The sequence below is a fragment of the Spermophilus citellus genome (genome assembly GCF_964194105.1).
Source record: "Spermophilus citellus genome assembly, chromosome: 12".
NCBI lineage: Eukaryota > Metazoa > Chordata > Mammalia > Rodentia > Sciuridae > Spermophilus > Spermophilus citellus.
Window position 1 is genome coordinate 17,170,607 of NC_138198.1, and position 26,203 is coordinate 17,196,809.

Consider the following 26,203-nt stretch of genomic DNA (forward strand, 5'->3'; position numbering starts at 1 on the left):
ATAGGCTGGTAACATGGATTAAAAAAACAAATCCAACAATATGCTGCCTCCAGGAGACACATCTGACTGGAAAAGACGTACACAGGCTGAAGGTGAAAGGTTGGGAAAAAATATATCACGCACACGGTCCTCGCAAGCAAGCAGGCGTGGCCATCCTCATATCGAATAAAATCGACTTCAAGACTAAAACAATCCAAAGGGATAAGGAAGGACATTATATACTGTTAAAAGGAACCATTCACCAACAAGATATAACAATTATCAATATTTATGCACCAAATAATGGTGCTGCGACGTTCATAAAACAAATTCTCCTCAAGTTCAAGAATCAAATAGACCACAACACAATAATTATGGGTGACTTCAACACACCTCTCTCACCATTGGACAGATCCTCCAAACAAAAGTTGAATAAAGAAACTATAGAACTCAATATCACAATTAATAACCTAGACTTAATTGACATATATAGAATATATCAACCATCTTCTAGTGTATATACGTTTTTCTCAGCAGCACATGGATCCTTCTCAAAAATAGACCATATATTATGCCATAGGGCAACCCTTAGTAAATATAAAGGTGTGGAGATAATACCATGCACTTTATCCGACCATAGTGGAATGAAACTGGTAATTAATGATAAAAGAAGGAAGGGAAAATCCTATATCACATGGAAAATGAACAATATGTTACTTAATGATCAATGGGTTACAGAAGACATAAAGGAGGAAATCAAAAAATTCTTAGAGATAAATGAAAACACAGATACAACATATCGAAATCTATGGGACACAATGAAAGCAGTTTTAAGAGGGAAATTCATCTCCTGGAGGTCATTCCTCAGAAAAAAGAAAAACCAACAAATAAATGAACTCACACTTCATCTCAAAGCCCTAGAAAAGGAAGAACAAAACAACAACAAATGCAGCAAAAGGCAAGAAATAATTAAAATCAGAGCAGAAATAAATGAAATTGAAACAAAAGAAACTATTGAAAAAATTAACAAAACTAAAAGTTGGTTCTTCGAAAAAATAAATAAGATTGACAGACCCTTAGCCATGCTAACGAAGAGAAGAAGAGAGAGAATTCAAATCACTAACATACGGGATGAAAAAGGCAATATCACAACAGATGCTACAGAAATACAGAAGATAATTAGAAATTATTTTGAAAACCTATATTCCTATAAAATCGAGGATAGTGAGGACATCGATAAATTTCTTAAGACATATGATTTGCCCAAACTGAGTCAGGAGGATACACACAATTTGAACAGACCAATATCAATGGATGAAATTGAAGAAGCCATCAAAAGACTACCAACCAAGAAAAGCCCAGGACCGGATGGGTATACAGCGGAGTTATACAAAACCTTTAAAGAAGAATTAATACCAATACTTTTCAAGTTATTCCAGGAAATAGAAAAAGAGGGAGCTCTTCCAAACTCATTCTATGAGGCAAACATCACCCTGATTCCGAAACCAGACAAAGACACCTCAAAGAAAGAAAACTACAGACCAATATCTCTGATGAACCTAGATGCAAAAATCCTCAATAAAATAATGGCAAATCGGATACAAAGACACATTAAAAAAATAGTGCACCATGATCAAGTAGGATTCATCCCTGGGATGCAAGGATGGTTCAATATACGGAAATCAATAAATGTTATCCACCATATAAATAGACTTAAAGATAAGAACCATATGATCATCTCAATAGATGCAGAAAAAGCATTTGACAAAGTACAGCATCCCTTTATGTTCAAAACATTAGAAAAAATAGGGATAACGGGAACTTACCTCAACATTGTAAAAGCTATTTATGCTAAGCCTCAGGCTAGCATCATTCTGAATGGAGAAAAATTGAAGGCATTCCCTCTAAAATCTGGAACAAGACAAGGATGCCCGCTCTCACCACTTCTGTTCAACATAGTTCTAGAAACACTGGCCAGAGCAATTAGACAGACGAAAGAAATTAAAGGCATAAAAATTGGAAAAGAAGAACTTAAATTATCACTATTTGCAGATGACATGATTCTATACCTAGAAGACCCAAAAGGGTCTACAAAAAAACTACTAGAACTAATAAATGAATTCAGCAAAGTGGCAGGATATAAAATCAACACACATAAATCAAAGGCATTTCTGTATATCAGCGACAAAACTTCTGAAACGGAAATGAGGAAAAACACCCCATTCACAATATCCTCAAAAAAAATAAAATACTTGGGAATCAACCTAACAAAAGAGGAGAAAGACCTATACAATGAAAACTACAGAACCCTAAAGAAAGAAATAGAAGAGGATCTTAGAAGATGGAAAAATATACCCTGTTCATGGATAGGCAGAACTAACATCATCAAAATGGCAATATTACCAAAAGTTCTCTATAGGTTTAATGCAATGCCAATCAAAATCCCAATGGCACTTCTTGTAGAAATAGATAAAGCAATCATGAAATTCATATGGAAAAATAAAAGACCCAGAATAGCAAAAGCAATACTAAGCAGGAAGAGTGAATCAGGCGGTATTGCAATACCAGACTTCAAACTATATTACAGAGCAATAGTAACAAAAACAGCATGGTACTGGTACCAAAACCGGCGGGTGGACCAATGGTACAGAATAGAGGACACAGAGACTAACCCACAAAGTTACAACTATCTTATATTTGATAAAGGGGCTAAAAGCAAGCAATGGAGGAAGGATAGCATCTTCAACAAATGGTGTTGGGAAAACTGGAAATCCATATGCAACAAAATGAAACTAAATACTCTCCTCTCACCATGTACAAAAGTTAACTCAAAATGGATCAAAGACCTTGATATCAAAACAGAGACTCTGCGTCTGATAGAAGAAAAAGTTGCCTCCGATCTACGTATTGTAGGGTCAGGCCCCAAATTCCTTAATAGGACACCCATAGCACAAGAGTTAATAACAAGAATCAACAATTGGGACTTACTTAAACTAAAAAGTTTTTTCTCAGCAAGAGAAACAATAAGAGAGGTAAATAGGGAGCCTACATCCTGGGAACAAATTTTTACTCCTCACACTTCAGATAGAGCCCTAATATCCAGAGTATACAAAGAACTCAAAAAATTAGACAACAAGATAACAAATAACCCAATCAACAAATGGGCCAAGGACCTAAACAGACACTTCTCAGAGGAGGACATACAATCAATCAACAAGTACATGAAAAAATGCTCACCATCTCTAGCAGTCAGAGAAATGCAAATCAAAACCACCCTAAGATACCATCTCACTCCAGTAAGATTGGCAGCTATTATGAAGTCAAACAACAACAAATGCTGGAGAGGATGTGGGGAAAAGGGTACTCTTGTACATTGCTGGTGGGACTGCAAATTGGTTCGGCCACTTTGGAAAGCAGTATGGAGATTCCTGGGAAAGCTGGGAATGGAACCACCATTTGACCCTGCTATTGCCCTTCTCGGACTATTCCCTGAAGACCTAAAAGGAGCGTACTACAGGGATACTGCCACATCAATGTTCATAGCAGCACAATTCACAATAGCTAGACTCTGGAAACAACCCAGATGCCCTTCAATGGATGAATGGATTAAAAAATGTGGCATCTATACACCATGGAGTATTACGCAGCACTAAAAAATGACAAAATCATGGAATTCGCAGGGAAATGGATGGCACTAGAGCAGATTATGCTTAGTGAAGCTAGCCAATCCCTAAAAAACAAATACAAAATGACTTCTTTGATATAATGAGAGCAATTAAGATTAGAGAAGGGAGGAAGAGCAGGAAGAAAAGACTAGCAATAAACAGAGACATGAAGGGGGAGGGAAAGGGAAAGAAAATGGGAATTACATGGAAATGGAGGGAGAGCCGCATTGTTATACAAAAATACATGTAAGAGGCTGTGAGGGGAATGGGAAAATAAATAAGGAGAGAAATAAATTACAGTGGATGGGGTAGATAGAGAGGATGGGAGGGGAGGGGAGGGGAGGGGGGATAGTATAGGATAGGAAAGGTAGCAGAATACAACAGTTACTAATATGGCATTTTGTAAAAATGGGGATATGTAACTGATATGATTTTGAAATCTGCGTTGGGGGTAAAAATGGGAGCTCATAACTCACTCAAAGCTTATGTAAGAAATATGCTATGTCAAGAGCTTTGTAATGTTTTGAACAACCAATAAAAAAAAATAAAAAAAATAAAAAAAAAAAAAGATTGGGTGAAAAACTTTTGCTGACATTTCAAGAAACTTGTAGTTTTTTGGAAGCTAGTCAACTCCTTTCAGAGGAAAGTGGTTTTCGTCAGTCTCTGCTTAGGGCTACTGGTATAGGAAACAAACCATACAGACAGAACTTAGAACTACTTTTTTGTGTCAAGTTTCAAGGATTTTGCACAAACCTTGTTTGATTTAGAGTTCCAAATTCATCTATCAATATAGGAGAAAACAGAGTGAAACCTAAAAATTCAAACTATTACTGCAAAAGAATTCTTCAACCTAGAAGAATGAAATTTGGTGAGCCAAGTGGGATTGGTGTAATGATCATTACCACCAAGTATGATCAAGATTGGGTGAAAAACATTTGCTGAGATTTCAGGAAATTCGTAGTTTTTTTGGAATTTAGGCAACCCCTTTCAGACGAAAGTGGTCACATCCTCGCCAGCACTTGTTGTTTGAATTCATAATGGCTGCCAATCTTACTGGAGTGAGATGGTATCTTAGGGTGGTTTTGACTTGCATTTCTCTGACTGCTAGAGATGGTGAGCATTTTTTCATGTACTTGTTGATTGATTGTATGTCCTCCTCTGAGAAGTGTCTGTTCAGGTCCTTGGCCCATTTGTTGATTGGGTAATTTGTTATCTTGTTGTCTAATTTTTTGAGTTCTTTGTATACTCTGGATATTAGGGCTCTATCTGAAGTGTGAGGAGTAAAAATTTGTTCCCATGATGTAGGCTCCCTATTTACCTCTTTTATTGTTTTTCTTGCTGGGAAAAACTTTTCAGTTTAAGTAAGTCCCATTTGTTGATTCTTGTTATTTACTCTTGTGCTATTGGTGTCCTATTAAGGAATTTGGAGCCTGACCACACAATATGTAGATCAGAGCCAACTTTTTCTTCTATCAGACGCAGAGTCTCTGATTTGATATCTAGCTCCTTTATCCACTTTGAGTTAACTTTTGTGCATGATGAGAGGAGGGGATTCAGTTTCATTTTGTTGCATATGGATTTCTAGTTTTCCCAACACCATTTGTTGAAGATGCTATCCTTCCTCCATTGCATGATTTTAGCTCCTTTATCAAATATAAGATAGTTGTAGCTTTGTGGATTAGTCTCTGTGTCCTCTATTCTGTACCATTGGTCTACCCGCCTGTATGGTACCAGTCCCATGATCTTTTTGTTACTATTGCTCTGTAATATGGTTTGAAATCTGGTATCGCTATACTGCCTGATTCACACTTCCTGCTTAGAATTGCTTTTGCTATTCTGGGTCTTTTATTTTTCCATATGAATTTCATGATTGCTTTATCTATTTCTACAAGAAATGCCGTTGGGATTTTGATTGGCATTGCATTAAACCTATAGAGAACTTTTGGTAATATCGCCATTTTGATGATGTTAGTTTTGCCTATCCATGAACAGGGTATATTTTTCCATCTTCTAAGATCTTCTACTACTTCTCTTTTTAGGGTTCTGTAGTTTTCATTGTATAAATCTTTCACCTCTTTTGTTAGGTTGATTCCTAATTATTTTATTTTTTTGAGGATATTGTGAATGGAATGTTTTTCCTCATTTCCGTTTCAGCAGTTTTGTCGCTGATATACAGAAATGCCTTTGATTTATGCGTGTTAATTTTATATCCTGCCACTTTGCTGAATTCATTTATTAGTTTTAATCATTTCTTTGTAGACCCTTTTGGGTCTGCTAGGTATAGAATCATTTCATCTGCAAATAGTGATAATTTAAGTTCTTCTTTTCCTATTTTTATGCCTTTAATTTCTTTCGTCTGTCTAATTGCTCTGGCCAGTGTTTCAAGAACTATATTGAATAGAAGTGGTGATAGAGGGCATCCCTGATTGTGGCTCGGTGGCAGAGTGCTCATCCAGCATGCATGAAGCACTGGGTTCAATCCTTAGCATCACATATAAATGAAATAAAGATATTAAAAAATACAAATAATAATAAATGAAGAAGAGAATGTGGAGAAAAAGAAACATTTTTATTTATTTTGTTTTTAAATCCCATATTTTTAATGGTGCATGATAATTATACATAATATGAAGATTCATTTTTACATATTTGTATTCAATATAATTTGGCCAATATCATTCTATAATAATTTCCTGTTTCCTCTCTTCCTCCCTCCACCTGATCCATTTCCTCTATTCTATTGATTTCTCTTTGATTTTCATGGGCTCGCCCTTCACCTTTCTTTTTATTGTCCTCTCTTTCTTTCATATATAAGAGAAAACATACTACCCTTGACTTTCTGAGATTGCTTTATTTCACTTAACATATTATTCTCAAGTTCCATTAATTTTCCTGCAAGCAACATAATTTCATTCTTCTTTGTGGCTGAAAAAAAACTCCATTGTATATACTTATACCATATTTTCTTTATCCATTCATCAATTAATGGACCCTAGACTAGTTCCATAGTTTGGCTACTATGAATTGTGCTGCTATAGTACATAGGTCTGCATATATATCTATAAAATGCTGACTTTAATTCTTTAGGATAAATACTGAGAAGGGGTATAGTGGATCTTATGGTAGTTTTATTCCTAACCTTGATAGGAATCTCCATAGTGATTTCCATAGTGGTTGTACTAATTTACAATTCCACCAACAGTGTAAAAATGTTTCTTTTTATTTGACACATTCTGAAATGATAGCTACTTGGTTTATTCATTTAGATTTTCTAGGTAATCAAACTATCTGCATACTATAGTACAAAGTAGGTGCTCAATAAACTTGCTGAATAAATGTCAATGTCTTAGCTTCCAAGAAGTATAGACAATCTTGTCCAATTTACACATCCCTCAAGAACCTTGTCCTTCATAAATCTCTCAACTTTTCCAAATACATTCTAACTTTTGTCTATTAATTCTTTGTACCACTATGATATATTTGCCCACTATTCAGTTATGCTCTGGTCTTAAATAATTTAGAAGAACCCAAATGCAAAGAATTCAAGCATAGCATTATCACAAATATTAGGGACTCAATAACAGATACTCCCATGTCAACTATTTCAAAATTAAATATCACACTTATATATATATCTCAGAGGTCAAGAAAGAAAGCACAAGAAAAGTAAATAAAAATGCACTTAGGTTTTATGATATGTGAATTATATCTCAATTAAAAATATTAGGAGAAAACCAAAGTACTTTTCATGATATTAAGTAAGAAAACATTTAAATCAAAGGGTACTTGTAATAGTATTAATAATTATTTATCTATTAGAAAATCATTTTTTAGCACCTTCTCTGGACCAGGAAGTATGCTAGTGTGAGTTATATAAGGGTTAACAACACAGACTTGGGCTCTTCTCCAACAGAGTTTCTAAAGAAGGAGAAAATACAGATTTGAACAATTACAATGTTATAAAGGCAATGAAGAGGTATAGAATATGACATTTTCTGCATGATTGGAATAACGGTTCTAGTTCTTTGAATCAGGGATGACTTCTCCAGGGCAAGTGATGTTTAACTTTACTAGGGAAGTGATTTAAAAGCACTCAATGTTTGAGAAAAGGAAATGAGATGGAGCAGCAAGAACTAAATCCACGAGGTGGCAAAGTGTTTGGGATGTTTCAGGAAATAAAAATAAGAACAGTATGAAGTGTTGAAATAGGAGCAGAAAATTGGCTTAGATGTCGCCAGGCAGATAAGCAGGAGTCAGATTTTACCCACCTGAGTCTGAATGAACTTTATGATAAAGGGAAGGAACAAGCACAGGGAGATTTTATAGACCAAATCGAATGGGGTCTTTGGGTCTGCAAGCTGCCTTGTTGGCACAAGGGGGGTTAAGTGTTCAGCCTTGAGCAGGGGCTTGGGCATTTGGGCTTGAAGCAAACAGGTGATAAAGACAGAGAGTTTGAGAAGCCAGGTCATCTTGCAGCTAACTTTGTTTGGCATGACCTGCAGACCAGCCTGTCCTGCACCTAACACCCTCAATTCCACTCTTCATTCCTAGTCCAATCTAGCTCCCTCCCCTCTCTATTAAGGCTGCTCTTCAAATTTTCTCCTAACTGGGTGTACCAGCTTGCTTCTCTATTTGCCTTTCTCGAAGGCGGCCAAGGGAGGACGGTGGCCCATTGTTACCATATTTCCCTTTGAGAGCAGTCAGATCTCTCCAGGTTTTATGTGAAACACCTCAACTTTAAATACTGATACTTGAAATTCTTAGGAAACTGGGAGGGTAAACAAAACACACATGTTCCTCCTTAGGCCCAGAAGACAACTGGTAAAGTGCTCTCTTATGATCACACTTATTCAGGGGTCACCATGCTCTGAACACCTAAGTGGTTTGTCAGAAGGACAATACACAAAGGTCCCACTACCAGCCAGATTCAAACAAGTGGGGGGGGGTCTGGCTGGAGGGGGCCCTTAGGGTCACTTTCCTTGAATCTTCAGACATAGGGCGAAGAGAGGACCCAAGAGGGGCCAGAAATGAGGGGGAGCATTGACAAGAGTACTTAATGACAGGTGATGATCGTTGACTTTTCTGATGAAGGTGTAGGAGTGCCGGGCTTAAGCCTGGAAATGTGAATCCAAAGGGTAAGTTGGTTATTAGGTAGTTTTAGTTTGGCTGCTGGGGGTGTGCATATAATCACCCCTTCCATTTTGGTCTTAGAGGGGGCTTTTCCCCCCGGTGGGCAATAGTAAACAAGTTGACCAGGTGTTAAGGAGGTAGGGTTTTGAGAGAGACTGGGGTCAGGAAGGAACCAGTCTTGATAGTGCCAGATTCAGAGCCTAGATGGAAGAGGAGGGGCAGGGCATAGGTTTTGGAGATGGGTAGGGATTCTGTAGGCAATCCAGGAGGAATGAGGGGACGACCATACAATTGACTTCGAAAGGTGAGAGATTAGAAGGCCAATAAATTTATATTTTTTTTCCGGAGAAAGGTTTGCCTGAACACGATAGCCAAGAGGCCACAGGGAAGAATCTGTGAAGGAAAGGAAGCCCTGGGTTCACTGGCTTCTGTGGTTTGGAGCAGCCAGGGTCACTGAACCTCACTTCACCTGCCATTCTACTCTCTGACTCTTCTCTTTGAAGAGAGCCACGGAGATGAATCCCTTTTCCTGTGCTAGTAAATCCATCCAGAAGGATCACCCACTTTCTCAGGCTACAGTTTCCCCTTTTAAAAAAAATAGATGCATGTAAGTAACTGGGCAGATGATGGTCAAGTATGTATTGGAATTGTTTTTGAAGTAATATGTTAACTTTTATATGTGTCACACAAACAGAAAAGGATGCAGGAGGATTGCGAGTCTAGAGCCAGCCTCAGCAAAAGCGAGGCGCTAAGCAACTCAGTGAGACTCTGTCTCTAAATAAAATACAAGATAGGGCTGGGGATGTGGCTCAGGAGTTGAGTGCCTCTGGGTTCAATTCCCAGTAACCCCCTATCCCACAATAAAAGAAACATGTCTCCTCTTTGTCATCCTCAAAAACTAAGCTCCAATGCCACTTCTGGGAGGAAGCCTTCCTGACCAGTCCCTTCTGTAGCACGTGTCTTTAATACAGTGAATTACAGTTTTTATTTATTTACAGATTCATATTTTCACACGATTAATAACTGTTTCCTCATCACACTGTGAGCCTGTGAAGACACGGACCGTGTTTTGTTCACTACTTTATCACTGGGATCCCAAGTACTGCCCACTAGACTAAGCCATCAGTAGATCAATGTATTTCCAATGTGACACACATTTTGTAAGAAGTCACTCTGTCTTCCTTTAAGTGAAGTGAAACTTTATTTCCTTTCTCATTTTATTTATTTTTTCCCCTTCTTCCTTGGCTCTTTTCCTTTCTTGCATCTCTAGATGTCTATGAAAGACGCTGAGGCATGTTGTCTCAAAATGTGAGGGATCTTGTTTATGAAAAGAGAAACATTTGAGTGTGATTCCAAATTATTAATTTATTCTAAATGATTGTAGCAGAAAACTTCAAGAACTAGAATCCAAGATCTAGGATGCACATTGCATTAAAATTTCTTCATCTATATTGCAATCTCCTAGAATTCTGCCTGAAACATAGTACAAGGGATTTAATATGAAGAAACCTGCTTACAGCTTTAACTCTTTCCAAGCTTGCTGTCGAAACTCTTTTTGTGTGCAACAGGAGTAATTCTGGAGCACTCCATGGGAATATTCAATCTTATGTTTACTAATACAAGGACTTGAGAGTCAAAACATTAAAGTGAATTACTTTAGTTCTTGGAATCAAGAGCAGAGCAAGGAATATGTTTATTTCTTATTTTGTTTTACTTTTTTTTTTCTATTAGTTTGGCACATTGTTTTTTTTTCTAAATAAAAAAATGAAGTCTTGTGAAAAATAAATCTAAAATTCTCAAATTCCCATTCTTACCAGACAAATGAAATCACATGTAACCCCTTCAACTTCTGGTAGCAATCTCTCCATTTTTAAATTATATGCATTTGTGTGATATATGTGTGTGTGTATACACACACACATATATCTATACACACATATTTATTATATCTATATGTACAAGTACGTATTATAATGTTATATACTATAGTTATATATTATATGTTCTAGTCTTATTTGTTCTAGAGTGTGTCAAATAATTTACATTTTTATTAGACTAACACTTAGCTGGGGAAGATCAAAGATGGTTGAATAGAGGTGCCAAATGCTTGCTTCCTCCATAAGAAATAAGTCAAATAATAAAGAAGTGAATACATTTTGAGATGAGCTCTGGCTCCCACAATTTTGAGTCCTGCTTGCAGTATAAGATCTGGAGCCTCAATTGTAGAAGAAGGTAGGAGATGTAGGTGGAATCTTGGTCATTTGGGGAACTAAGGAGACTTTGGCCTCAGAGCCAGCTCACGTGCAAATCGACTCCAGTACACCCATCCCATTCTGAATGCACCATCCCTGTCCTCTCCCCTAGGGCCACAGAAATTTCGATAGTGGTAGCACTCATCCAAGGCTTCACTTTTTGGAAATGAGAGCTAGTGTCTTGCTCCCCATTGACACTATTCTTCTAGAATAGTGTCAGTGGGGAGCAAGATACAGAGAGAGATCACAGAGAATGAGGTAGCATGACAGCAAAAACTTGAGTATGAGGTGCAATGGAGACCTGACAATGATGGACAGGAGGACAGACCCTCCTGGAGATTGCATTCCAGTTTGGAAAGCATATGGCAAACAAAAAGAGGAGTGTCAAGCCTCTCCCACAGTAGGGGAGAGCTGGTCACACCATGGATCTAGAGGTTTTTTTTTTTTTTTGGAAGGAGAGAGACCTGTCCTGTCACTGCCTGTATAGCCACTGTGTCTTGGCTGGTGTGGACTGGCCTGTGGAGAGACAGGGGAGTTACAGAAGTCAAGGTCCATAGGGGTGCTATAGAAGGCTGTGGGAAGGAAAGGCCAGGCTTCTGCTGACTGCACACCTGCCTGCCCACAGTGCCATGCCTTTCATTCTGAGCACTGGGAAAGAGAGGATTTCCATCAGCCTCCAGGCCTTTTGTGCCTTCAGCTGCTGTTGCCTTTCATGCAGCTCAACATGGGTGGCTTGAACCTGGCGCACTGTGCCCACTACCTGTAGGCCCAGCTTGATGACATGAGGCAGAGCCTGAGGGCAAGGAGAACTAGGGTGGGTACATACGGGTAAATGAAGAAACAGTCATATTTTAGCCCCACTGGATGGAATCTCTTATGTCTGGTGTTGGACTGGGAATAATTATAAGGCTTTGACCACTCAGGCAATGGCCCCATTCTGAGAAAAAGTCCTGTGTGAGCTCTATCCTAGCAGATAGAGGTATTATCTGTTTTTGCAAAGCTCAAGGCAAGGCAGTCATGCTGGAATCTTTTCTCCTATAGCTGCAGCCTCAGGTCCAGTGCAAACTCTAAAATCACCTGCAGAGAGAGAGCTTCTCCAGGAGCTACACTGCTACCCAGTCAAATGGCAGTACTAACATCAGATCCAGAGCTCAAGTCAGCTCCAGCATCTCTTTGAAAGCAAGAGGCGGTTCCAGTGTTAGATTTAGTGTCAGCTCCAGAGCTCCAGGTAGCTTCAGCTCTTGCTCCACTGCTGGATCCAAGTCTGTCCCCAACTCTAGATCTGGAGTCCACCCTAGTGCCAGTTCTATCAGTGGAGGCTTGCCAGTCTTATCCTGTGGCCACAGAGAAAGCGCTGAGGGAGGAAAAGCCTCATGTGTTAACATTCCCTCCAGACCTGGGGGCAGAGAGCTTTGTGCTGATGGATGAGGTGTGTGTCTTGGCATGGCTGAGCAGGGTGGTTGAATTTCCTTCTGGTCTCTGCTGCCTAGACCTGCTGTTCCCTGCTCCAGAGCCTGTGTTCCTGCCCCAACCCCAGGTCACCATTGCAGCCAGGGGTGCTGACTCCTGGGAGGTGACGAGGTTCCAAAGGAAATGATATGTCCATGAACTCTGAGCAGGGCAGGTTAATCAGGACAGCATCAATGGCAGTAAAGTGACAGTCCTCCCAATGTCAGTGGGGTAGGTGTGCCTTTGTACCTTCCAGAAGGAGCAGCATGCAGAGAGAGGCAAGGTAACCAAAAGTACAAGCAGCATTTTGGGGGATAAAGAACCTTTAGAAGCAGACCCTGTGCAAAGTTCAGCTTCCCTGTTTGGTGGCAGACTGTGAGGACAATGCTGTCTCTGACTGCATCCTCAATCTTTGGCTAACCCAAGGAGCCAAGATGGCTCATGCATGGGTATAATTTCCAGAACCCCCCAAACAGAATTGTGAACCTGATGTATCCCGCAGTTTCTGAGATTCTGCTGATGTTGCCTTCCCCATGGTTCTTGGAGTCAAATTCAGAGTTGTCAGCAATGATGTCCATCATCACTGCATCTTTGAGCAGCACCTCTTCAGTGTCATCCAGGACCTTTCCCATGGCCATCAAAAGCAACATTGAGTCCAGTATCTCAGGGGTATCCACTAGCAGTTACTCACTGCCACATATCCAGCTAGAGGAGCAGAGCATGGAGTGCAAGAGCATCCTAGTGTGGCTGACAGCAGGGATGTCACCTGGGTGTCCACACTGGAAAAGGCAGAAAACATAGCAAACACCATGACGAGTCCAATCCTCTTGAATAGGAGTATCTGGATGGTCAGGAATGATAAGATGGGAATAAAAGAGAAGGCTTTGACCTGAGAGGAGGGAGAGCACCAGCATGTCCAGATCCAGGTGTGAGTGGGCCTGCATGCTGTGGGGTTTGCAGGCCACAAGTGCAAGAGCAAGGGCTGGAGGAAGATAAAGTTAGAGACGTATCTAGGGTGGAGTCTACACAGTGTGGACCTTGGTGTTCCTGAGACAGACTCTGGGGTTTGGAACAGGAGGTGGCAGTGATTTCTCCAGTGTATGGGAGAGTATTTGTTGCTGGTGGGGAGGGGCTGAGAGCCTCCTTGGCATGATATAGGTCTGTTATTTGGGGTCTGCAATTACCTAGGAGCCATGCAAGAGGCCAGGAGTGTCAGAGTCTGCATATCCCTTGAACGGGGAATTGGAGGGTCTCTTTGTAGAATTTGTATGGATGTGCAGTATATTCCCAATATTCCAGGTGTCCAGCTGCAGAGGAGCCATGTTCAATCCTCCCCCTGCTGACTCACTTGTTTGGTGTCTTGGCTGTCAGGACCAAAGCCTTTAGAGTTTCTACCTGTGATAAGCACAGATTCATCCTGCATCCCAGAGCAAATCTGGCATAGAGGGTGCCACTGGCCCATTCCTCTGATCTCAGTGGAAGTGGTGAGTAGAATGGAACTTCTACTTGAGTGAAATGTGGCTCCACATAGGACAATGGCAGGTACAGGCAGTCTTTTGTATGAAGATTGGGCTAGTAGCCCGTCGGAAGACCCCATATAATTACATGGAGGCCAGACGCTAGTAGCAGGATAACAAGAAGGTGCCCTTGTATTCATAGCTAAGGTGTCTCCTGAATGTCCCAGACCACTATCCAGTGGGAATCACCTCCAGGGCACATACCCTGATGACCTGTCTCCCACCCTGATCCAGGTGACCTGCCAGGGTAGAGGGCTTTGGACCAACACTTGCTTAAGGAGGAGGGTCTGAATAAATTTGAGCTGCTGCAAATCATCTCCAAGCATTAGAGTAAGTGGGACAATCAGATGGTGGGGAGAAATGATCAACGAGCAGGCTCAGGACAACTCACAACCCAATAGAAGAGTGCCTTAGCCTAGAAAAACAGGCAGAATGTGTAGTGGGCCTTGTGCACCAAGGAAACTGCACTGAAGTGGGCTTAAAATCTGTAGTAGATTCTCTGTGCTGCCCCAGGGCCTGTTGGACCTCCCTAACATGTATCCTCCCCTGCACCTGATCAGCCATTGAAAAGCTAACATCCATGAGGGGCAAAGAAGAAAAGCTCCTTCAAGCAGCAGTATACACCATGGGTAACTGATAGGGATGATTTAACACTAACATGGGGAAAAAATGGGCTACAAGTGAATCAGCACTGATGTGGACTGAAACAGCACATGTTAAAAACCAGGGGTAGGACCTGAGAAGCCCTGCCTATGGGGAGAAATGTCACTATTGTAGCAACTGGGAACAGGACACAATAACACATAAAGGCCAGGAGACAGCCTGTTTGGGCTGTCTTTTGAAAATTCCAAGTCCTTTGTGCCTGTGTGCCCATCTCCAAATGAGATCAGAACAGCCAGGTTATTATCCCTTCCTGTGTCAGCTAAGGGCGTCCTAAACACATAGGCCAAAAAGCTGATCTGTAAATAATTTCATTGCTGTTTTCTTTCCTGTGAGCCAGGAACTCGTAGCAGCCACGATCCCAGTCTGTCCACAGTGAAACATACCATCCCTATGGCTCATATGATCAGTTCTCTAACATTTTCATAAATAACCAAGTCTGAGGTTGGAGTGTCTTACATGCAAGGAAGGCTGAGGCCAAGATTGGCTACGTTGCAAGCATGGTGTCTCATGCCTGTAATCCCAGCCTCTTGGGAGGGTGAGGCAGGATGATCACAAGTTTCAAGCCAGCCTCAGCAACTTAGCAAGACCCTGTCTAAAATGAAAAAAAGCTGGGAATATGGACCAGTCGTTAAGGGCCTCTGGGTTCAACCCCTGTACCAAAAAAAAATAAAGAATAGGCTAAGAAAGTGGAATCAAAAGTAGACACATCCAATCTGTCATTGATTGAGAGCAAGCTCTGGGCCAGTGAGGATTGTGGGTAACAGATGTCCAAAGAAAGGACAAGCTGGATGCATGAAACCCACTTTGTGTTATGACATAAGAATTATGGCAGGAGGCATACCTCTCCTGGTCGTTGGAACTCTTGTTTGCATTAGGGAAACTCTGGAGTTGTGGCCTCTGCTTTAGAAAGCCTGGTCCAGTTGGAGGTGGTTACCACCATAAAAGGAAGCATGGTCACAGTGGGGTGCCTGGTTAGGCATCCTTTCTTTCATGACTGTGACAAGTACCTGAAACAAATACTTAAATGAAGAAACATTTCTTTTGGCTTCTGGGTTCACTACTTTCCATTCTTTGTGAACTCACTCCATTTTGGGGTCCTTAACAGAGGCCATACATAGGTAGAAGTGTGTGGGAGAGGCATGCTACTCAGAGCAGGCCAATAGGTGATAGAGAGAAGAAGAAGAAGGATAAGGGGAAGCAAGATGTGAAGGGGAGGAGGAGGAGGAGGAGGAGGAGGAGGAGGAGGAGGAGGAAGGGGAGGAGGAGGAGGAGGAGGAGAAGGAGGAGGAATACAAAAAGCACACGAAGATATAAAATAACCAGAATAAGATTACAAATCAGAAGGATAATGATGAGGAGGAAGAGGAAGTGGAGCTGATCTAAAAAAAATATATAGATCCTTAAGTCATCCTTCATCCATGCACAAAAAACTTCCAATTTATACCACCTCCCAGGACTGTATTCATTTATGAATGGATTAATCCACTAAGAAGGTCAAAGCACTCACCATCAAATGCTTCCCCAAAAACCCATGTGTGAACATTGCTTCACTGGGAGAAGAGCTTCAGCACATGAGCCACGGGGGCAAATCCTGATGCAAACCCTAGCAGTGTCTCTTTAGCAGGTCCAACCTGAACTGAGACATTCTGGAGTCCAAGGTGCTTTTTCACTGAAAGGTGGTAGTTTGGTTTAGTTCCTGTGCACAGTCTTTCCTCAGGAAAGAATCATTGAGAAAGTCTTTGGTAGAACTGTAGCTGGATCAGAGGGCTCTCAGGTTTGTGGCTCAGGCCTGACCCTGGCAGAGACTCTCAGGTGTTGCAAGTGTCCTGTGGTATACCCCTTGAGAGTCACTTACCACCCATTGGCCCTCTCTCTTCAGAGCTGAAGATCCCTGACAAAGGAAATGTCTTTTATTCCATGAATACTTGAGTCAAATATGACTTCAGAGAAACAACCCACCAGCAAGTGAGACAAGGTAAAGGGAAGGAAGATAAACACCCTCCTTATTCACTCTTTCCTCCTGGTGCCACTGCACATCTACACGAGGAGGTAAAAACCCTCAGCTCCTGGATATATGTTCTAGGAGCCCCATAAAACAGGCTGGGGTGGGTTACAGTTTCTGGCTTTGATGATGTTGCCATACCCCACAGTTCTTCAAATCAACTTTGGAGTCCTCTGCAACAAAACCTAGGTTCATGGCCACCAAATGGATCAAGAAGTCCAGTGTCACTGGAGTCATTATTTGCAGATCCTCAAGGACCTTCTACAATAAGCGGGTGGGAGACAGCTGTTTGGTTCATTTCAGCTCAGAGGAGCAGAGCAGAAAAAAGTACAAGAATGTCCTGGTAAGCCTGGCAGCAGGGGTGTCTCCTGGTGCTTAGCCCAGGGCAGGGAACTAACACATATGTAAACATATAAAATATATATATTACATTTTTATTACATATCAAACTGCAAAATAATATATTATTATATGGATATGTAAAAGGCAGCGTGGTGACCCCAGCCCTGCCCTGTCCTCGCTCTGCTGTTTAGAACATGGACTGGATGGCTTGGGCTGCCCCTCAATCCCACAGGGAAGGGCCCCATGCCAGGGATGCCAGGCAGCAGGGAGTGCCCGGGTCCCTGGCATGTTGAGGCTCTCCCAGGAAGGAGGACACCACGTCTGTCTGGGTTTCATGACTAACCCCTCCCAGCTCATGCATCTGGTAACAAGCCACCCCACACAGGCAGGGAAGAGGGCCTCAGCACTGGGTGGATGGCAAGGGGACACATGGCCCTGCAAGGCTGGCCAAGACTGACCCCGGAGTGGGGCTGTGGACACAGGAGGGAGCAGGACCTGACAGTGCTGGAGAGGCCACCACTGAGCTGCACAGGCTGGCAGGGTGGAGTGCGGTTTCAGCCTGCAGGTGCCAGGCAGGCAGAGGGCAGGAGACAAGAAAGGGCGGAGGCAGGAACGTGGGCTCACCCTTGCGATCGCAGGGACACTCAGGGACCTAAGGAGGAGTGTCCTGGGCTCTGCGCCGGGGCCACCTCCCAGAACTGCTCCTGCAGACTGAGCCCCCGTGGTAGCACCAGGACCCCGCCACAGGGAAGCTGGCAGGAGAACTCCCCGGCACCTGCTCAGACCCCCCCTCGGCTGGGAGATGTTCCCAGCCCCGCCCTGGCCCCGGCTGCAGTCTGCCTCAGACTTATTTTGGAACTGAGGATTGAACCCGGGGGCTCCAGCACTGAGCCACAGCCCCTCTTTTCTGCTTTTTTAAATTTGAGAGAAGGTCCCGCCAAACTGTGAAGGCTGACCCTGGACTTGCTGTCCCCCTCCTCAGCACTGAGTCTCTGGGATCACAGGCCCTGGTGCCTGGCCTGAGACTGGCATCCTGGGCCCTCCTTCCACTCTCTCAGGCCTCCTGTTCCTTTTGCACACCTGCCCAGTCCTGGCGTCTGATTCTTGGAGGTCTGGGCCAACTCAAGCATCAATGGACTCTGCACAGTGGACAGCAGAGGTGACTCTGCAGGGGACTCTTGGGAAGGCCATCAGGGACAGGGAGCTGTGGAGGAGGCCCAGCATGTGCCTGCCCTGGAGCCACACAGGGCCCTGAGTCCTGCCATCCGCCATCCCAGAGAGAAGCTGCGGCTTCAGGACGGTTCAGTGTGCACCAAGTCCTGCTGCTGGGACGCGCTGGACTTGAACCACAGAGTCAGCTGGAGTCCTTCCCTCTTCCGTCCACAGTTGTGTGAGTACTAATGACCCTCTTACCACTTTTCAAAGTCCCAGTCTTCACTATTTATTGATGATCGTGTTTTCTGAAACAATTGTTGGTAACGACTACGGACTGGTATCTCCTCCCAGGAGGTGGGCTCAGGGGTTCCGTCCGCGGTGTCATTTCACAATAGCCTGTGCGTCCATGAGGACCACAGTCTGCTGGCGTGGAGGACAGTGCCCTCACACCTGCTCTCAGAGCCAGGCCAGCCACAGCGCTACCTCTGTCCCTCCCCTAGTCAGTTCTCAGAGCCACAGCACCGACCCAGCCCCCCACAGCGCACCTCCGTGGGGATTCTGGGCCCCACCTCAAGGGCTCACCATGCTTCACCCTGACGAGGTGGACTTAACAAGGACACGAGGTGGACTTAACAGGGATACGCAGCGCGCACCCAGAAAGCCTCCCAGTTCTCCACCCGGCCCTCTCCACTGGTAACTAAGAAGACTGGTCTGCCTGCAGCTCACTTCACCAAGCTCCCACCCTCCGCACTGAGGGCTGGGTTTGTGGATACGAATTCAGACACGGACTAGAGACCCCCGGGAGAGCAGAAGTCACCGCTCAGCCCCCACTTCAAAATGCCGAAGTCACTGAACGCTGTGTCTAATTCAGTTTTTATGCAATTCACCCTGATATGTAAATCTTATTAAAATTAACTTTAAATGGAACTTTCATTCATGACTGGGGGGGTCTTCTAGGGCAGGATGAGAATAAAAGCTGATTTAAAAATATGTAGCTGCTATAAGCCATTTGCACTGAATCCTTTTTATTGCTTTAAAATCAGTAAGTCGGTTAAGATGGGTCTTTTAAGGTCACCATACGGGCCCCCTCTTGCTCTGTAAAAGTGTCTTTACCCTCAGGCTGTCCTGGAGAGACTGAGGCCACCCAAGGCCCTTCTCAGGCTGACAAGCAGGTGGTCTTCCTGAAGGAAGCGCCGGCGTGTTCTAAGAATGCACCAGCAGAGGGCGCTGTGACCCTGGATCACTGGGCTCAGCCAAGAGAGGAAGTGAGTCACAGAGGTAGGCGCTGCTACACAGAGGTGTAGGGGCAGAGGAGGATGATTCGTGACTCTACACCTTTAAGAAGCATCATCCTAGCTCTTTTCTTATTCTCCTACGGAGATGAAGGTGAAGAGACAGATCTAGACGCACAGACCTTTGCTTACATAAATAGCTCAGCTCACTCCAGTGGAAAAGCAAAATACAGACACCTCAGGGGTCTTACAGGCAACTTGCTACACTATCATCAGAGATGCGACAGCTCATCAGCGCTCTGCTAGGTGGCGAGCTCCCTGACAGTGGCAGTGTGCAGACCAAGCTCCCAGGCTGGCAGCAGGAGGCGGAGCACACCAGGCTGCAGGCCAGTGGTCATCGTGTTCCTACAGCTGGGAACTCGACATCTGCTTTGTAGGGTCTAGAGATGATTTCTGTTTTACATTGCTTTTCACTTTTTATTAAAACATTTTCTTCCAAACCTTCTTAATGCACTGTTTTTAAATGGATATAAGAGTCAAAGAAACCCAAAGGTAAACTGAGCTCTTCATCTCCAGCCACCGCGCTCCGTCTACACCGTATGGCAGCTGCACTGACTCACTTGGCCATTCTCATGCACTTACTTCTCTGCACTTGGCTCAGCCATTTAGAGTGAGCTGCGGACCCCAGGACACTGCCCCTGGACCCTGCAGCGTGAGTCTCCCGAGCGGGGACGTCCTCCCCCGTGATGGGGACAGGCTCCCTCGTCAGGATGCCCAGTGTCCACGCAGCGTCTGGACCTCCACCTGTGTGTGTGAGGGTCTCTTCTGATCATGGCCTTGTTCTGAACTGGGACCCCACAGAGTTCCAGTCCTGCCTTGGCTCTTGGCACTGTGTCAGGGGATGGCACTTGTCTGGCAGAGGGTACGCAGCTGGGTGTGCAGGGAGGTCCTTTCAGAGCCATGGGTGAGGAGCTGAGCACTGATGCTGACCAGAGGCCACCCCACCCGCCACGTGGAGAAGTCTTGGAAAGGCCGGAACCTTGACGTCCCAGGGAGGCACAGCAGCCTCTGCTTCCACGCGAGGCCTGGAGATAGGACAAGGGCCACTTCGGAGAGGGGTCTTCTGCAGTGGAGAGGGAGCGAGGTGGGGAGTGGCACGGGGGCTCCCCACGGCTTCTGCAAACTGGCATTCCTGAGGGTCTTATCACCTGCGAGGACATGCCAACTGGCTAAGGGTGACAAAAGGACTGAGTGAGAGCTCTGGCCCTCTACCCTGAATGTGTGGCGGAGTTCTTCAGGAGGGACAGTGGCATCCACCCTCCATCCCATGAAGACCTGACGCTGCTCAAGCAAGTCATCAGCCAAGACATGAACGCAGGCTTGAAAACACCGCGAAGTACGGAAAAGAGCTGGAGGACCGTGGAAATCTGGTCTGTCCAGGGCCCCGGGCTCCTTCTGCTGCTAGATCAAATGGGAGCAGGAACCTACGAAGTCCCCAGAGAGGGGCGAACAGGCACGTGAGCAAAGGTGCTCAAGACGCAGTACTCCTGGGTCCTAATGAGCTCGTGCACAGTCACTCCACACCCAGTCCCACACTGATCGCCGGGGTCACTGTGACACAGTCCACAGACAGGTCAGTGCAGTGGAAAGCCTGGGGCTCCATCCTCGTTTTCCCCACGGTTTCCCATAACACTGTGGGGAAAACGGCCCTGGGGAGCATGGTGAGCCAAGCTTGCGAGAGACCCCCTGAGAAGGACAGATGGCAAGTCACTCACCTTGTCAAGGTGTCCGAGGAGTCTGCCTCTTCACACTCCATGTGAAACATACTAGAAAAGGAGTCCTAAAACAGAAGACGGGAGGCTGAGGCTTGGCGTTGGCAGAGCGCAACCCAGGTGTCCTGCTGCCCCAGTGAGGCCCAGCTCACGCACAGGCTCTGGCCGCTGCTCCCCATCTGGTTTTGTCTCATCTGGTTTTGTCGGGCAAGAAGGCCCACGGCAGCCCGCGCTGGTCCACTGCTTTCCCACCAGGGAATCCTACTCGGATTGCTGTTATTAAATACAGGCAACATGCCTGTGGGTCACACGGTCATGTTTTATCATCAGTGAAGTAACACGAAGACTTGGGTAACGTAAAAATTACCCTTGAAATCACACTTTAAAAGCAAGACACCCATCTGCCCCCATGCTAAGTCACACCTGAATAAAGGAGGACTGGAAAGGACCCACAGAAGGGGGCGTGATCATGGACGTTTGGAGAGGCTTTGATTTTATTTTTGCTCATGTTGAAATATTTTAATGCACAGATAACTGCAATAGATATGAACCAACAAGGCACCTGATTCCCTTTGTAAACGTAGCAACGTAAGTTGTAAAAAAGTTAGCAAAACAGATTCACGGCTTCTTGTTATCTCTAGTCCAAGGCACCGCTTTTCCAAATCAGCGTGTTACCACGCAGGGTGCGACCCGGCAGAAGCTCGCACTGAATATCAATGAAAGTGATATTTAAGATGTTAAAAAAATAAGTGCTTCATGTATAACTTTCAAAAATTAAATGCCAGAGAGTAGGCCGTGAAGGCTGAATCTGACGTAGGCGTTAATGGATGCTGACCTGAACTTTAAGGCTGTCAACTGTCTTGTGATCACCTCTGCGTCAAGGGTTTTGTAACCAATTTAAAACGTGAAAGAGCACCTATGGACATGCTGACTATCTTTTTAGCACAGTGAATTTTCATTTGCTATCCTTTTGAATCAGCCACTGTGACACACACACACACACACACACACACACACACACACACTCACACTTACACACACTCACACGCTCATACACACACACTCATACACAGATTCACATGATGACGGGCCACACAGCCTTCGCAGCTTGTTAAAGTGCCTGGTTGAATGCTTTTCTATCCTACGTCCCCAGTGCCACACAGACCCACGCGGACGCTCTTCCCAGTTCCACGGAACTGCGTGGTCTTAAAGGAAGAAGGACCACGTCGGAAAGAAACGTGCAGAGGCGATGGTTCCTGGGTCCAGGAGGCTCAGAGACCGCACAGAGCGCAACAGCGAGGGCCAGGACTCGACTCTCCTGCCAGACTCGGGCAGATGCCCGTCTGTGGGTGGCCAGCACTGGTGTGCGCCCTCCTCTCTCCCTGCACCCTGGGCTTGTCCTGTGCCTCCACCAGCAACAGAAAACTGTGCTCTAGAGGGTAAAGTCGGCCTTAGGAGGTGGGCAGTGGTCGGTCGGGATGCTTGGTGAAGAGGACTAGGGTGAGGACAAGAGAACTTTGAAAGAACTTGTAACTGCAGAAGTTGTAATTTTTTTTAGAGGACCTCACCTTGCATCCAAGAGAGCTCTACAGGGAAGTGCATTTGTCTAATGATAAGGGGCTCCAAGATCTCCAAAAGCCCATTTGCTTAGTAATGTTGAAGGCTTCTGAGAAAGAATTCAAAGTTTATCCAATGCTTGTGCCAAATTTTATGGAACTATTGTCATAATTTAAGTGGATTTTTAAAGAATATTTTCCAAATATGTGGTTATTCACTGTAAATTTTTGTTATTACTATTAATAAGGTTCTTTAGCACTGTGGAAATAAACCAAATTTTCAAAATATTGTTTCCTTAACGTGATGCATTTTTTCTGTGACTAGCCTTTAATTTTCATAAAGTTACACTGGAGAATGTAGCACATTTTTAGAGGCATATAAAGATTAGTGAAGATTCATTTAATCCATGTTTTAAATACCTTATTGGGACTGAGCTGGGCTTCAGTTCTAACTCTGTTGTGTGCACACTGTGATCAAGGGCAAAGCACAGAAAGTGTTGAGCTGATGTTTATTCTTGTGTGAAATGTGGTTAGATAGAAAATACTGCATATGTTTATTTTTACGCTTAGTTTTATTGAGCTATTTTTATGGTTTGTTTCTTCAAAATAACCCAAAGGCACATGTACTAAAGGTCTGTTTGCCAATCTGTGGTGCTATCGGGATGTAGTAGAACCTTTAGAGGTTGGCCTATTTTAAGGAAATCAGGTCAATGAGGGTGTGTTTTTGAAGTGAAATGACCAAAATCCCAAATCATAAATAATACATGTGATAGAAGGAAATAAAGGGTATTTTTAGTGGCTAAAATTAAAGCGAAATGGAAATAGACAGATTTATAATAAAAGTTAGAGAATTCCATACCCAATTTTTAATAATGGATGGAGCACTTAGTCAAAATAAGTAAGTAAAAGACTTGAACAATCTAATAAACCAATGAGATCTAATAGATACATGCAGAACATCAACAAAATGAATGCTAAAAAATTCCCAAATTCAAGAAATTTTAAAAACACACTTTTACTCAGTGGGTCAAAGAAGAAAGGTCAATAAAATTTGGAAAAGGTCTAGAGGTGAATGAAAGCAAAACTACAAAATTTGGGAATTTATTAGATGCACCAAAATCAGTGCTTACAAGGAAATTTATAATTCTAAGTGCCCACATTTAAAAAAGAGTGACCCCAATGTAATGGTGTAACTCTGTACGTTAGGGAACTAGAAGAGTAACAGAAACTAAAACAGAAATCTAGAGGAAGAAAACAGTTAACAAAAATTAGAGCAGAAATCAACAAAGCTGAGGATAGAAAAACAATAGAAAAAAGTTAGTCAAACAAAAAACTGATTCTTTGAAAAAAATTGAGGAATTTTTAGCTAAATAGAATAATAGCAAAGGACAAGCAATACCAATAAGGAAAGTCATAAATGACTAATCTTACAGAGAGGAAAGGATCGTAGGAGTATATCATGAACACTTACATGAAAACCAACAAACAGATATATTTCATTGAACACAAATTATCTGAGCTGACTTTAAAAATACAGAAAATCTCAGTGGAATTATCACAAGTAAGTAGATGAGTCAGGACCCGAAACCATGTCAAAAAAGAAGAGGCCCAGACCATGTGGCAATCATATGATTCTACCAGACATTTAAAGAATAATTCACACAAATGTTTCTCAAATTATTCCAAAATATTGAAGAGAAAGAAACACTTTCAGATCCATTTTGTAAGTCCAGAATTAGCCTGGTATCAAAGTCAGATAAAAACATTACAAGAAAATCACATACCAATTTCCCATAGGAACATAGATGTAAGAATCCTCAATAAAATTCGAGTAAATTCAATATAAAAGTATATTAGGAGGTTTATTCACTGTGATAAAGTGAGATTTATCCCAGGGTAGATCAACATGAATAAATCCATCAATGTAATAAATAAACATTATTAGAATGAAGGAAAAAATGTGAATGATCATTTCAGATGACACAGAAAGTCTTTAACAAAAATACAATACCCTTTCATTGTAAACAACCATCAGAAAACTAAGAGTGACCTAGAGGGAGGTTTTTCAATATTATAAAGGGTGTTTATATAAAAACCCACAGCAAACCTCAGACTCTATAGAGACTTAAAGCTTTACCCTGACACCAAAATAAAATGGGCTAGCCACTTTCCACATTGCTATTAAACAATAATAAGAAAATATAGTCAGAGGTATTAGACAGAAAATAGAAATGAAATTATCCAAATGGGGAAGAACAAAATAAAAGCATCTCAAGTTGAGATGCCATGATCTTGTGTGTAGAAAATCCCAAGCATTTGCATTGGGAGCTATAAGAATTAATCATGGAATTTGGCAAAGATCCAGGAACCAAGGACAACCACAAAAATCAATTGTGTGTGTGTACACTACTAACCAACAATCTGAAAAGAAAATAAAGAAAGTAACTTCACTTACAATCGCACCTAAGATAATTAAATGCTTTATGTTGAGTTTGAGAGCATTAACCACCCCATGAACAGTACAAGTGACAAAGCTTAGCATCTATGTGAGTTGGTAGACACACCTGGACTGATACCTGGTGCCAGGACATGATGAGCCACACCATCACTCAAAATTATGTCAGAAGAATTCCGCAAGGAAAGTTTAAATACTTAGAAAAATACTATAAATAATGGAATATGAGTGTTGAAGCTACACTAGGAAATTAATAAACCAATGCTTACAACTCAAAATAAGTAAGGCTGAAAAATAATGAATCGAATATCCACTTTAAGAAGTTAGAAATTTAAACATATATTTAAAAACATACCACTGAATTAAAGACTTAAGTACAGGAACAGATAATACTAAAATACAAAACAATAGATTATAAATCCCCAAAGAAATATTAAAACTTCTGGCTTACAAAAAAAAAAAAGACACATCTGAAATTGCAGTCTATATAAAGAATAGTGTTAGGGAAGGAAAACATTGAAAGGAAAATAAAATCTTATATTTGTCTTAATCATACTTAATACAGAATATAACGGCTTAAAATAAATGAAAACATAATATTAAACAAATGCAACATGCTCATAAATAAAATGGATGACAACAATGTCACAAAGTATAGTAAAGAGGATTCAGGAAAATAGTATTCATATGTGAGGTATCTACAATACACATAAAGTTTAATGGTGCTTCAAAATAAGCTTAGATTTGTTAAAATACATATTTAAATTATACATCAATAGATACTGACAAAGCAGTTGAAAAAAATTCTTTAAAATGCTGAAAAATTTTAAGTATATGGAATATTGACAACCAAATAAAGGAAAAGTATTCAGTTTTTTAACAAAAATCATGATATTTGCTTTTGTTGGTATACAATAATCATCAGTGTTTTAATATAATAGTGTTTAACATTCTCCTATGAAATTACAATATTTCACTGGATAATGATTGCAGAATTTATGCTAATATTTTTTTCCAAAAAGCATGTGTGAATA